The sequence below is a fragment of the Loxodonta africana genome, chromosome 2 (genome assembly GCF_030014295.1).
Source record: "Loxodonta africana isolate mLoxAfr1 chromosome 2, mLoxAfr1.hap2, whole genome shotgun sequence".
NCBI lineage: Eukaryota > Metazoa > Chordata > Mammalia > Proboscidea > Elephantidae > Loxodonta > Loxodonta africana.
The window spans coordinates 83,312,854-83,327,874 of NC_087343.1; the positions used below are offsets into that span (position 1 = coordinate 83,312,854).

Sequence of the window (15,021 nt, forward strand, 5' to 3'; positions counted from 1 at the left end):
TTTTAAAAGAAACATGCTACTTTTACAGAAAATCTGGAAAACAGAAAAATAAAGAAGAAAATACGTATAACCCTACTAGTCTGAGACGACCAGTTAAATTTCTAGTCTACGTCCTTCCAGTCTGTCTGTGGCTACAAGTTCTCCTTGCAATGGCAATCCAGTCAAGCAAGGGTGAGGTGAGGCATTGCTGCTGATTGCACAGACTGATGATGAGGAATAACCTGCCATGGGACTCACCCTAAACCCAGAGCAGCAGTGTAACAGAAACAGTGGTTAAGCACAAATCAAAAAGCATGCATTCAATTCAACAAGCATTCATTGGGGTCTACTGCTCACACTTTCATTCATTTTACAAATGAACAAAATTCAAATTAAATGCAATGGCCCTTGAGGACCATTTACTAACCTGAGAAAAGAAGGTGGACAAGTCTTGTCCCCAGTGCACATGAAACAAGTTAATTCTCCTAGTACAGAGACTAGGAGAGCCCTGATCACCCTTTCTCAGACAGGAGGGTAAATGTTGCGGAGAAATGGTGTGCAGAGCAGTTGAGATAAAGATTAGGAACCTCAAACATGTGCAGCTGCCCATCAGCATCCCAGAGGTCCCTACAAATCTGTGGGATTTTAGGATCAGAAAGATTCAGCCCACAATGAAATGTTGTCAGGTACACTAACAAGGAACATTTTCAAAGATCACATATTTACAGTTATAGCACCCCAGCTTCATTGATCAGCTTGGGCTACAAATCCTCAGCCTATTACCCTTGTGCAACCAAAGGCTGGACAACCTGGTCAAGCCTTGTTGAATCATTCTTTGGACTTGAAGAAGGCATAAAGAACTGCTTTTACTGCTAATGTCACCTCAGCAAGTGTTAAAACATTGTTTATGAACCCGCTGATATCCTCAATCTTCTTCTTCAAATACTATAACTAGGTACAGGGATCGGTAGCCTATTGTTTTAGAAACCACGTGACTAGTTTTAAAAGTTGGTTTGGTTGAACTCTCCTAAATGGCCTCAAAAGTTCAACCCAAGTAAACAACTCAGAAACCTTATTTAAGCTTAACTAAAATATTTTTTAATTGTCGTTGGTTTTAGCTGCTGTTAAATTGGCCTCCAACCCATGGTGATCCCATGCACAAAAGGATCAGACTGTTGTGATGCACAGGGTTTTCATTGGCTGATGTTCAGAAGTAGATGGCCAGGCCTTTCTTCCTAGTCCATCTTAATCTGGAAGCTCCACTGAAACCTGTTCACCATCATCATCCTTGTTGTTAGGTGGCTGCACCCATACACAGGCCAAGAGTCGAACCCAGGTCTCCCGAGTGGAAGGTGAGAATTCTCCCACTGGGCCACCACTGTCTCCCCACTTTCTAAAAATTGTAAACTACTTAATCAATAAAATGCGGTATTAAATCAAAATCAGAACAAAGCTACAGGAGAAAAAATGTCAAAATACACTGAAGTTCTCCTTTCTTATCTGCCAAGTATCAAAGTCAAATTTAGGTGTTTCTCTTGAACTAGCTGGTTAAACTAAGAAAATGTGCAGATAACATACCAGTCTTTTGTGGGTATACACAAAACTAGTTTACATTTTCAGAAAATAAAGGACATTTTACATTTTTTTAGATAGATGTACACACACACACACACATCTATAGTATTAATTTTATCAGTATATGTCTGATCGTTACATATGTTTAGAACAATTTTATTTACATTCCTCTTTACTATCTCGGCTCAAAATAACAAACAATCTCACTAAGTCTGGCAAAATAACATTAGTGAGAGCTGGTCACTTGAGGCCAAGGTCTGGGCTTGACCATCGCCAGTTAGGCCTGGTGAAAGGATGAAAGAGAAAAATTCAGTTTTAAGGACAATGCTTCTTTTTCACCCACCTTGGCGCTATGTGAAGTCCTTGGGGTGGCACAAATAGTTTGTGCTTGACTACTAACCTGAGGTTGGTAGTTGGAACCCACCCAGCAGTGCAGCTGGAGAAAGACTTGGAAATCTGCTTCTGTAAAGAATACGACCAAGAAAAGGCTCTGTAGCACATGGGGTCACCATGACTTGGAATCGACTCAACAGCAACAGGTTTGGTTTTTGGTCTTGTTGGCACTATTTAGTAAATCTAGAGAGACCGGGCAAGAGAGGACGTTCTCCTTACAACCACTTGCCACTACTGTAAAAAAAAATAATTCCATCTTTCATCTCCAGCTCCAGATTCCTCTCCCTGCCTGTATATCTAACTCTCTGCTGGGCATCTCTCCCTGGATGGCTCACAGTCCAGTTTTCAACTCAAAACTGAACTTACTACTTCTCACTATCTGCTCAAACTGAGTTTCTCCAAAACTGCTTATTTCAGTGAACGGTGCCATGACCCACACCAGTCACACTGACTTCCTCTCACTAAGTGTCCACCCCAGGGAGATGACCAAGGAAGAACCACCAATCACTCAGTCTCCACTCCTCTCAGTCACCACAGTCTTGGCCTTGGAAAGCCCTCATCAAGTCTTGCCAGGATCCCTGAATTACTGCACTAGCCTCCTAGCTCACCCTCTGGCCCTGCCCTGGCCTCCTTGTCCCTTAGCCTTCACACTCTTACAGCCACAGAGCTCTTTTTAAAACACACGATACTGTCATTTTCTTCCTGCCAATTCCCCAGTCTTCTACATGGCTTTCAAGATACAGTCCAGATCCTCACCTTAGCCCCGTCTTAGTTATCTAGTGCTGCTATAACAGAAATACCGCAAGTGGATGGCTTTAACAAACAGAAGTTTATTCTGAGTCAAGTAGGCTAGAAGTCCAAATTCAGGGCATCAGCTACAGGGGAAGTCTTTCTCTCTGTGTTTCAGTTCTGGACGGAAGGTCCTTCTTATCAATCTTCCTCTGGTCTAGAAGCTTCTCAGCACAGGAACCCCAGGTCCAAATGACAAGCTCTGCTCCTGGCACTGCTTTCTTGGTGGTATGAGGTCCCCCTGTCTCTCTGCTGCCTTCTCTTTTGTATCTCAAAAGAGGTTGACTTAAGACACAACCTAATCTTGGTGATTGAGTCCTGCCTCATTAACATAAATTCCTCTAATCCTGCCTCATTAACATCATAGAGGTAGGATTTACAACACATAGGAAAATCACATCAGATGACAAAATGGTGGGCAATCACACAATACTGGGAATCTTGGCCTAGCCAAGTTGACAAACATTTTTGGGAGGACACAATTCAGTCCAAAACAGCCCTCAAGACTCTAACACCAAAACCAAACCCATTACTGTCAAGCCAATTCCGATCCATGGCAATCCCACGTTACAGAGTAGAGCTGCGCCCTGACGGTTTTCTTGGCTGTAATCTTTACAGAAGCTTTTCGTCAGGCCCTTCTTCCTCAGCATCACTGAATGGGTTCGAACTGCCAACTTTTCAGTTAGCAGTCGAGCATTTCATCATTCGTGCCACCCAGGAACCTTCCCAAGACCTGAGCCCTAGATACTTCTCTTCCACACACAACTTTGATTTCAGTCCAAGTAACTACTGACAGTACACTGTCTTATACCATTATCAAGCCTTCTAGATTTCCAACATACACATTTTTATTGCATCATTTATCACCTTTGTCATTTTAAGAGCAATGAAAACAAAAACCTTAAAGGTGTTTGAGGAATCAAGTATCTGCTCTTTCACTCACATCTTCTACACAAGGGAGTCGAGTGTTTCAAGTACCAGACTCTTCCCTGGACATGATCAGGGTTTTATAAGCTAATGAACAGATCCTACCTCTGACTCTTTTTTCTTTCTTTCTTTCTTTCTTTCTTTAAGGCTGAGAAGTCTCGCTTCTGGAAAAAAAAAAAAAACAGTTTGTTTTTATGGAAATTGGCTGGCAGTTCTACTGAACCACTATGCAATCAACTGGACATATACTTTTACAAAATACAGAAACAGGCTCCCCCTTCTCCCTTACTGTATGGAGGACCCACAGGAGGACAATGGGAGGCTGGCTCCTGCCTCTACTCTCAGCCAGATGGCTTCCCTCCCATTAGGCTGGCTTGTGGAAGAGAAGCACACCCAGTGTACTGCCTTCCCAGCATAGGCTGTTCTGAATTAAAAAGGGAGCTTCCAGGATTATGGAGACAGAGGTATTTGGCATACAGAGTTTGCCAAGGTTGGTCTCTCCCACTAGAATATATGCTCCGTGAGAGGAGAGGCCTGCTCTTGTTCTTGCTGTGTTAGCAGAGCCCAGAATAGAGGCTGGCCCCTGGCAGAGGATCCATAAGTATCTGCTGAATGACAGGATGAACGAATGAGTGAATGAATGAACACATAAGCTTTCCCTCAAAATAATAAGGAATACATAGCATAGCTCCCCTGCTTGAGAAACATCGTAGTTTTGCTAGGAAAACCTTTTGTCCACTTTGCTCTGTAACTCTGTCAAAGGCTGCATGCCCAGTGAAAACTAGACAGTGCAACATAAACTCCAACCTATTTTTAAAAAGACCATTGCCGTACAGCTGATTGCAACTCATATCCTCCTTCAACAGCAATGGTTAACTCCAACACAGACTCTAAAAGTTGCTGTTGGGAATAAATTCTGGAGATTAGATACTTACTTACTGTTTGTATCTTTCTTAGCACTAAGTACTGGGTAAAACAATACTTTCAAGATTCCCAAGAGAGACACTGACCATGTCTGCCACTTTATCCAGTTAGTTTTCATTTTTCCCCAAAACATAGCTGGGTATTTACTTCGTTGGAATGTGGGACCTGAAAACCTGCCATAGTAAGTAGGCAGTCACACCTGTGCTCCTGCTGTGGAATCCACACTGAGCCTGTGCTACATGTTCCCTGGAACTGGGGTCCTCAGAACAGACTGACCAGAATAAGCCAAAAGGATGCTGCTGCTAGGGGCATGGCTATAGCTCCAACTTAGAGTCTATCGCTCTAAAATCAGGTACCCTTGCATTGGGACCCTTTGAATGGCCTTTCCTGGGCTTATGGAATACTTGGTAATCATCATTAACATTTCTGAGCACTTACCCAGTGCCAGGCACCGTCCTGACTCCTATACAAAAGTTAGCACATTTACTCCTCAAGGTGATTCTTTGACTTGTACTCTTACCGTTATCCTTTTATAGACACAGAAACTGAGGCTGAGAGAAATCTGTTAGCTCTCCCAAGGTCCCAGGTAATTAAGTGGCACATCTGGGAACTCAACAGCTGGAAGTTGGATCACCTGTATTTTGGTCTTCTACTTTGTCAATTCTTTTCAGTAAAAATGTTGAGAAGCTGTTTCCAATAGCCATTGTAAAAATAGGTAGTTTTCTCTATATTGCTTTTTTTTTATCATCTCCTACTATGGACTGTTTCTCCCCACCCTGCCCAAACTTTCTCTGCACAAAAGCGTCATCAATTCTGAACCCACCCACATGCATAAACAGTATACGTTATTTCTTCCAGAAGGCAATGTTTTGCTCTTTCTACAAGGATTCTTCTTCCTTCCTAGAAACAAATTACTGGTTCATGTATCATTACTCAAATTATATTCCAAGATGACCCTTCCAACAATGCTCATTAGCAATGTAATTACTCCTAACTGCTCTAGAGATAAATGAATTCCTCTCCCCAACCCCCATCTCCTGCAACAGACTTGCCTTAATGTCTTTTTTCCTGGTATAAAACGTTTGCTGCACCCTTTGAAAACCACAAGTCACACTGTCTACAATCTGTGTGACCGCTTAGGGGAAAAACAGTATCACACATAGTGTCTTATCTGTTATTACCTTAAACCCCTCAGATATTATTTCATCAGAATCAGATATCTGACATAGGTTAATAACAAGCCTATCACAATAACAGCGAAAAGAAAGGAAAATCTTGGGTTTTATTTATCCACTATGTGGTTAAAACATTTAACCTCCCCACTAACATGCATTCTCTATCTCTTAAATTTAAAAAGGAAGAATAGTTTTTTGTTTTTTAAAAGGATCAAGTAAGAGAGACTCAACAGGAATACAAAGAAAAGGCAACACCAAAGAAATTGGCACACAATGCTTTCTTAACCCTGACGGGTGGAGTTATCAGGCCAGTGGATAAGGCAAAAGCAACGTGCAGATCATACATAAATGTCCTCTCAAACTGGGTTACTCAGGTTTAACTCTGGGGCAAGGCTTTAACATCCCCAGCTCCCAACCCCAGCCCTTCCCTCTCTGGCTCCAACACACACTTTTGTCTACAGTGGCCGTTCTGCAATTTCAAAAAGAAGGTCTACTTTTACATGTGGGTCACTGATGGTAACTTACATACACAAACACACTCAAACAATCGCAGTAGAGAAAATGAGAAATACAGGAAATGACCTGGGTTGGAGTGAGGATGGGGGTGGGGGATAAGACTTTGTCTTTATTCTCATATTACTCCCATTGAAACAGCTCATGGACTTCTATAAAAATCATGACCTTCCTGAAATAAGAGAAAAGTTGAACGGGGCTTGAAGAAAATCTTTGCTTTTCCGAGTTCAGAGAACACAGGATGGCTGAATGGAAGGAAAAAAATGTGCTTAAAAAAAAAAGAAGTTCAGAAACACACAGTCTCCCCAAATCCTTCTCCAATCCCATGGGCTCAACCCACTCGTCCCAGATGTTGTCTTCCCCGCTCCACGCCCACCTTCCTCCATCCAGCCCGTACCCCAAATCGCTGCGCTTCCCACAAAAATGCAGCCCAGATCTGAGAAGCGGCTGACGTCTGTGGCCTGTGTGACCCACACGCCACAGCCCAGGCCTGGTGGGGGCGGCCACAGGGCGTCCCCCAGGCGCAGTACCAGGTGCTCTGAGCCCGGCGCTGAGCTGCTCCCAGGACCCGAGCGCCACCGGTCCCAGTAGTCGGCGCGGGTTGAACCCTGTCAGCAGTGGCGGGAGAGCTCGGTTCTCGCAGCTTCCCGGGACAACGCTGTTCCAGGCACAACTTTTTCCACTTCTGCTGCGGCGTGGAGAGCAGAAGCTGCAGTTCCCTTCCCATTCCCAGCATCCAACACCGGCGGGTCAGGGGACGGTCCCTCCTCCCTCTCCCCACGGGCTCCAGGGAACTGGAGCGAGTTCCCGCGCCAGCCGCAGAAAAGGCACCCCATGCGCCCAGTACCGGGTCCCCTCTCCCGCCCGGCCCCACCTGGCCAGGGCTGCAGGTCCTCCTCTCCTACAGTGCTCGCTGGGCCTGGGTCTCCAACACCCCGGACGCCGGGCTCGGCGTCTCCCTCCGACTGCGACCGGCAGCCTTCCCCACGCCGGGGCTTTCCGTTACGCCTCTTAGCAGCCACCTCTCTCCTGCCCCGCTGGCCACTCGGGCAAGAAGAAGGGAGGAGATAGGGGAGGAGGCAGAGAGAGGAGGGGGCGAGGGAAGGGAGGGGAGAGGGTCCACGGGTGGGGGAGGAGAAGGAGGCAAGGCGAGAGCGCCAACCTCAGTGCAGCAGCCGGGCTAGCACTGAGGGAGGAGAAAGAGGGGCGGGGGCAGAGAAAGAAAGACGCCGCCGAGCCGCTCGGCCCAGGACCCGGCCCATCGCCGCGGCTGCCCAGTCACCACCGCCGCCTCCGCAGCCTCTGTCCGGCTCTCGGCTGGGCGTCCAGGGGGCGGGGGAGGGGCCCGGGCTCTCCCGGCGCAGCGGGCGGGCGGGCGGGGGCAGCTGGGGGGCTGCGGTCTGGCGGAGGGGCCGGGCCTCCGGAGGGGAGTGTCCTGCAGCGCCCGGGCGGTGTTGGCGAAAGGGGATCCCCCGAGAGGAGGGGCCGGGGGCCTGGGAGCCGGTCACTGCGCCCGCCGGGCGGCAGCAGTGGCGCCTCCTGGAGTACTGCGCGGGTCCAGGGGCTGCGCAGGGCAACCTCTGAGGAGAGTTTCGAGAAAGCGCCTCGGGAGCGCGAAGAGCTTGTCCCTTCAGTGATCCCAGGCAATTCAAAGCAGAAGGGTGGGCTGGAGGTAACTGGACTACTGGACTCCGGTCCTCCCAGTCCCGGGTCCTCTTCCGAATAGGAGACTCCGAGCATAAGTTTTCTTGCCCTGTGAGTCTCTCGCTAGAGAAAACTTAGTGCTAACAGCCACAAAGAATTTTTGAAAATAGAATTCTTAGGGACCTGAAACATCGTATCCTTTACTCAAAATACGGTTTCAGGATGCATTTTGTGGACGCTTTAGCCGACAGTCTGAAAAGACACCCTCGTCCACAGAGGGGGCTCACCAATCCCCCACCTGCAGCCCGAGGTGGGAGCAAAGAACACAGTTAAACAGCCACAAACCTAAGGTGCCAATATTCCTTGTGGTTTAAAGGTCAGGACGCAGCACTTAGCCAAGCAAACGTTCTTTTTTTTTTTTCCTGTCTTATTTGCTCCTGTCCCCCTTCTCAGCCCCTTGACTGCATCACTTCTCTCCACCAGTCGCCTGGGACCCAATCAGTTTTGGGCCTCTCTCCTCCATCATCAATAGCCACTCCCATTGGTTCTTTCTTTTTAATGTCTCTCAGATTGCCCTGTCCTTTCCAGGCCCACAAGCACCTCCCTGGCTCTCGCTGGGACTTGGTAACTTCAGTGGCCTGCTCACCGACCGGTTCCCTGCTCTAACCCACTCTGCACCTGCATCCATTTGCACGTGCCCACAGTTCGCTATGAGTCGGAATCGACTTGCCGGCAGTGGGTTTGGGTTTTTTTGGTGACAGGCTAATGAACCAAAGACATCATCTTGAAGACTAAGGTGCACCTGACCCAAGCCATGGTGTTTTCGGCCACCTCATATGCATACAAAAGCGGGACAATGAATAAGGAAGACCAAAGAATTGATGCCTTTGGATTGTGGTGTTGGCAAAGGATATTGAATATACCATGGACTGCCAAAAGAATGAACAAATCTGTCTTGGAGGAAGTACAGCCAGAATGCTCCTTAGAAGCAAGGATGGTGAGACTATGTCTCACATACTTTGGACATGTTATCAGGAGGGATCAGTCCCTGGAAAAAGACATCCAACTTGGTAAAGTAGAGGGTCAGCAAAAAAGAGGAAAACCCTCAACGAGATGGATTTACACAGTGGCTGCAACAATGGGCTCAAGCATAACATCAATTGTGAGGATGGCGCAGGACCAGGCAGTGTTTTGTTCTGTTGTACACAGGTTCACTATGAGTCACAACTGACTCAACAGCAACAACAACACAGGTTAATGATCCTAGAACACCACTCTGGCAGGCCACTACCCCTTCTAGAGACTTTCTGAGGTACTTTGCTAGAGAAAAATCTGAATTCTTTTTTTAAATCTTCTATTCAACACCACCCAGCAATGGGTCTCACCCCACTTGCCCACCCCTCAGAACCTGGCGGTCAAGCCAGACAGGTCTCCTACCCTCCCACCAGAAGGTTACAGGCCTGTATCCCCGTGGAAGCTGCTGGTAATCTTGCAGTAGACAGCTCTCTTTCATCTTCTCCAGCCAGATCCTCTTGCCTTTATTGAAAGCGTAGTTTAAAATGCAACATTTCAGCTATAAAAAGATATACATGTTCTTCCCATTTTATGAAATCACTCTCTAGAAATAACAAGTCTTATGGGAAAAATAGGGTTAGGAACCAACAACTGAAAACCTATGTAATATTGCAGCCAAAGCACTAAAAAATGAAAACAGTAACCACACCAAAAACCATACTAGCAGAGTTTATAAGCCATGCTATTAAATTCCTAATAAATATTTTAATAAATTTAAATATAGGACTTCACATTTATAAAAAAGATGAAGGTAAATGACGAAGGAATTGGAAAAAATAGTTGTTTGAGGCTGCTTAGATAAGGACATAAGCACAAAATGTACAAATAAGAGGAGAACCTCCCTCTCCAATAAACTCTTCCATAGCTAAACTAAGCCAAGAGAAAGAATGTGGGGTGAATGGACATTGGGCATAGCACTGTATTCTCAACGACTTAATACATTCCACCAAGTTAGTATATTTTACTCCCAGTTGCTATTACTTGGCCAGGCCAAATATTACAGTTCTGGGAATGATGGCATATGAACGAACACAACTCTTCCATCTTATTAACATCCTTTCCCTACATATCAATCATACATGAGTTAATTTGTTACATGCTCTGATTACAGAAACATGCTTTGTAATTCAGTGGCAACTCAATGTCAGGGTAGAGCTGTGCTCCATCAAGTTTTCAATGACTGGTTTTACAGAAGTAGATCACTAGGTCTTTCTTCGGACGTGCCTCTGGTTGGACTTGAATTTCCACCCTTTTAATTAACAGCCAAGTGTGTTAACCATTTGTACTGTACTTAATCCTGTGCTTAAAATAGACTATACTTCATTCATTCATTCTACATATCTATTAAGTACTTAACTAGACGCAGTCCTAGAATAGGAACTGCTCTAGACACTGAGGATGCATCAGTGAACAAATGGACTATGGGTACTCGAACGTGATATCACCAGATGATTTGGATCATTCTGTGGTATTACATGTTTCATATGTGTGTAGCTTGAATTGATACCACATATACATTTTCATCTCTTTGAGGGTAATGGTTGAGCCTTATGTCTTTATATCTTCTACAATGTCCGGCACAGTAAATACCTATTGAATCAAAGGCATATCCACTGGAGTATGGGACATGTAAATTAGGTAGTTATACCCACTTTTGTTTTTTTTTATAACCACTTTACACCTTGTATTATTGAGTTCACAGGAGAACCATCTGGGAGATCTAAAACTAAAGTTTTTTTTCAGAACCATGTTTGTTGCTGTCTGGGCTACAATCAAAGATAGGGTATTTGGATCTAAATGGTAAATCTCATGCAATGGAAAGAGGGGAAGTAGGGGTGGGCAGGTAGAAGGAAAGATACAGAAGGAGAGAGATGCTAAAAGGCGTGGTTCAAGAAGAAAGTACCTGCTAAGATTTGTGGAAAGATATTGCTGGAGAAAGAATGATAACAACAGGAGTTTTGGGATACTGTGAATGGTGCTTCTATTATGTCCTTCAGCCAAATTTTCAAGAAACATTGACTGTGAGGAATAAGTGAGATTATAAGAAATTAAAGAGTATTTGCAAAGTTTGGTCAAATGAAAAGGAGGCCTTGCAAGAAAATAATTACGAGCCATTTGGATAGGCCATAAGGTAAAATTACAGTGGTGCCTGGGAGAAATGTTATGATTCTGAATTTACTTGCCTGTGCAGGTAACTCTGTTCTCGAAATGTCTGCGTGTTATAGCCCACCTAGAGTACTTGCATCAATACATGTTAACGCTTTGTAGTCTATTCTTTCTAAGTGTGAATCTGTGTGGAATGTAAATAAATATGCATTTATAACAAAGGAAAGCATTTGATACATTTTCCTGATGTCAGCACACTGTCGATTAAATTTGCTTATTCATCTTCACAAAAACCTACCTCTCAAATCCATCCCCCATTTGGAAAGATTGATATTTCCTAAAACTGTGCATGAACATAGAATTTCAGTGCTAGACACAAACTTGGAATCAGTGCCTTTTGAAGATCACATAAAACATTAAACTATTTAAGCTGAGAATCTCTTCCAGGAAATTAGCAAAAATGCAGTTCACTAACGTGAGGTCCTACGGAAAATCGTTGACCTAAAAATGATCATTCTGGCTTTTTGTTCTACAGATGTAATTATACAAAGAAGTCTTCTGAAATTCTATGAATCTACTATTTTCCTTGACAAATAGGGTTGAGAAAAAGCAACTTTGAGCATCAAGACTTAAAGGTCTCCTCCACTCATTAAAATCAGCGCTTTGACTTATGTGAGGCAATGTTCCATGAGTCACCTTGCTGGCCACAGAAATGACCTGGCCAAAATCTCCAATGGACTTACAACAGCCACATGTCAATTTCTGCTTTAAACGGACAGTTTTTAAGTCAAGGGCAAAAATGAAGTCCATAAATACAAAAGAAATATCATTCATACTAAAATCCTATCACCAAGGCACTGGGCTGTCTGCTGAATGAGGATTATGAAATGTATCCAGCTGAGAACAAACATTACAGTTGCAAATAGGAAGTAACCACATATAGAGAGGGCAACTTCACCAAGCCAAACATGAAGGGCCATGGATTCCTGATAAAGAAAATCCCAATGATCTGTGAAGACTTCCCTCTTCCTCATGGATCTGGTAAGGATGCCTTCCACACTCCAGTTCAGCCAAAGAGAAACAAGACCCTCAAAATATTCACAGTGGCTAAGTCATGAAAGAAAGAAGAGCACAGAACTTCAGGCACTGGCACTCTGTAGGTTAAAAACTGAGGGCTGTTGGCCACTTTCATCTTCTAGCCAGTATCTACCTCCTGACCTCCGTTTTTCTCTATACGTGAAGTAATAGTCTTAATCTTTCCATCAAAGTAGTTTGCTTTCCTGCTTCTAGTTCTAAAACTAGACTCCACTTGGCTCTGGCAAAACTCAACCCATGAAGGTGCTCCATTCATTTCCTCCTATTATATCACCACTGCCATAAACAAATCCATTTGGCCCTCATCCAATCGAGCTTACCCCTGAAGAAAGTTGGAAATTTCCATACAGTGAGATTGTTTTCTTTTTTAACTGCCACAGTACTTTAACAGTTGCATGCAAATTCTGCAACACTCTTAGCTTCTCAGTAACAAGGATCTGGTAAATTCAATTAGTCATTCACTCCTAATCTTCACCTGCCAACCTTTTTCCCGGATTACAAACCTTTCTTGGAAGAAGCACACAATACAAGAAGCTTGGGGGATTAGCTGCTTTACAGTATTCATGACAGGCATAAACCACCAAGACAAAACGTGCTTTGGCCCTTGGCAACAATGGTGCTGTTCATCTGGTTCATGACTTGTGCTTTCGAGCTTTATCTTTCCTATTATAAATTATGTGTTCCTCTCAAAACCTCTAAGAGGTAAGGTTTTACTATTATCCTCACCGGTACCTACAGTGAAATACGGAAAATATTCACTAAGTGTAATTTAATAGCAGTGCTAAGACGAGGAGTTGAAGAAACGACTGCTGCTTTTCACATTGTTGAAGAGGCTGCTTATCCTTAATCTGGACCAGTCTGAAAATCCTCATCGCCAATCTGGAAAACTCGCCTGCAAAGACCTTTTTTATTTTACTCTTCCCCAATCCTCTACTTGGAAAAAAAGAAGCACAAAAATATTTATCTACAAAACTAGCAATTGGTGGTTTGGTCACCCAATTTTCATTTAGTGCTAGCGTTAGAAGATATATTACATTTGATTGATAATAAAAATATTGAGATACTATTTATTATAACATATGCCTTAAAAAAAAAAATGCCTTACCTACTTCCAAATGGACATGGGATGCCTTACTATAAAGCACATAAGAGATATTAGAAATCACATACCAAGGTCCTAGTTTATCACAGTCTAGTGTTAAATTTAGCTCTGGGTTTCTTAGAGCCAAGGAAAGAATCACATACCAAAACCAAATCAAATCCATTGCTGTTGAGTTGATTCTGACTCATAGAGCAACCCTTTGGGAAAGAGTAGAATTGCCCCATAGGGCTTCCAAGGCTGTAATCTTCACGAAAGAAGACAGCCACATCATTCTCCCTTGGAGAGGATGGTGGGTTCGACCACAGACCTTTCAGTTAGCAGCAGAGTGCTTAATCACTGTGCCACCAGGGCTCCTTGAATGACATAGAGTGAAGGATATAGTTCTCATGGTCTAGTAAAATAACAATAGTTGTTCTTCAAGTCGGTCAAACTTTCTGCTGGTACTAGCTTCTAAGAGGAATTGAATCCTGGGAATCCTTACATAAGAGACACTGGGCAATCTAAATATCTAGCTGCAGCATCTTCCCTCAGAGAAAGCAATAGAAACAGTGAGGGGAAGAAGTTAACACAGGGTGACAGACTGTGTTTCTGTCATAGCTGAAACCACATTATCTAGACTTAACTTCCTCCTGAACTCTGGGACCCAGCAGGTACTTTCTGTGCCTTCATGAATAGAAAAATAAAGAAGCCTTGTATTAAGTGAATTATGCCAAAACAATGCCATTTCTTCACTGACTTCACAAATCCTTTCTCAATTCTGAATCTTCTTCTATTTCATATAGAACTCATTTGACAACTAGGATCTGTGTTCTTTTCAGAACGACCTTGGGAAGGTTTTCAATGACAACAAGTATTAAGGACAAGGCCCATCCAGACAGCTGCGATTAGTTCTAGCTTTTCTTCCAACTGAATGACATTGTGCTATGCTAATTATACAAAATAATGTCCTATCACTTTTGAGGCCATGTAAATGAAAATAACGTAAGCTGTGAAATTAAAACGAACCATTAAACTATTTTATAGTTGAAGAATGATTTCTTTAAGTATCCCATGAAATTTTGCCTTAGACAACTATCTTTAGACAAAATTAAATCTCTTTAATTTTCTAGAATGTCGTGAGAAAATATTAGACATTAATGAATTCAAGTCTCTTCCCTGCCCTCAGATGCAGTTTGTGCTTCCTAGATGTGTGGTAAGAAAATCCATATCTCCTTGTTGTAAAAAGAGCCCTAGGGACTCTATAAATCAGGTTTCCTCCACCTCTTACTATATGATTTTCGGAAAGTTACTTAACCTCCCAAACCTTAGTTTCCTCGCGTTTAAGTGAGGATAATCCCATGTATTGCATGGGGTTGTTATGACTTTTTTTTTTTTTCCTAGTTATGACTAGTACATAATTATTATTACAATGTATGTGAAAGAATCTAATACAATGCCCAACATATAATATTTGCTTAACAGATACTAGTTTCTTCTCCTTCCCATCCATATTCTTGGAAGAGAATTTTCTCCCCATTCAAGGAAACCATTCTTCTCAACTTGTCAGTGATATAGCCTTCCTGTACTGTTTTTAAAAATGATATGGGAATCAAAACAGTGTGGTACTAGCCTAAATATAGACATATAGATAATGCAATAGAACTGAGAGTCCAGAAACAAACCTTTACATTTATAGTCAATTGATTTTTAACAAGTGAGCCAAGATATTTTAACGGGGAAACAACA

The 15,021-nt window shown here is 43.4% G+C and overlaps 1 protein-coding gene across 1 annotated transcript in view; it reads right to left on the reverse strand.

Moving 5' to 3' along the window:
* Positions 1-7,482, reverse strand: part of LHFPL2 (LHFPL tetraspan subfamily member 2) — a 196,622-nt gene extending 189,140 nt beyond the window's left edge. Inside the window, exons 1-2 of the mRNA XM_023545575.2 lie at positions 7,150-7,482; positions 3,769-3,827 (exon numbers count right to left, since the gene is read on the reverse strand). The gene's annotated coding sequence lies outside the window, so the exon portion shown is untranslated. The remainder of the gene's footprint in view (positions 1-3,768; positions 3,828-7,149) is intronic.
* Between the last annotated feature and the right edge of the window lie 7,539 nt (positions 7,483-15,021).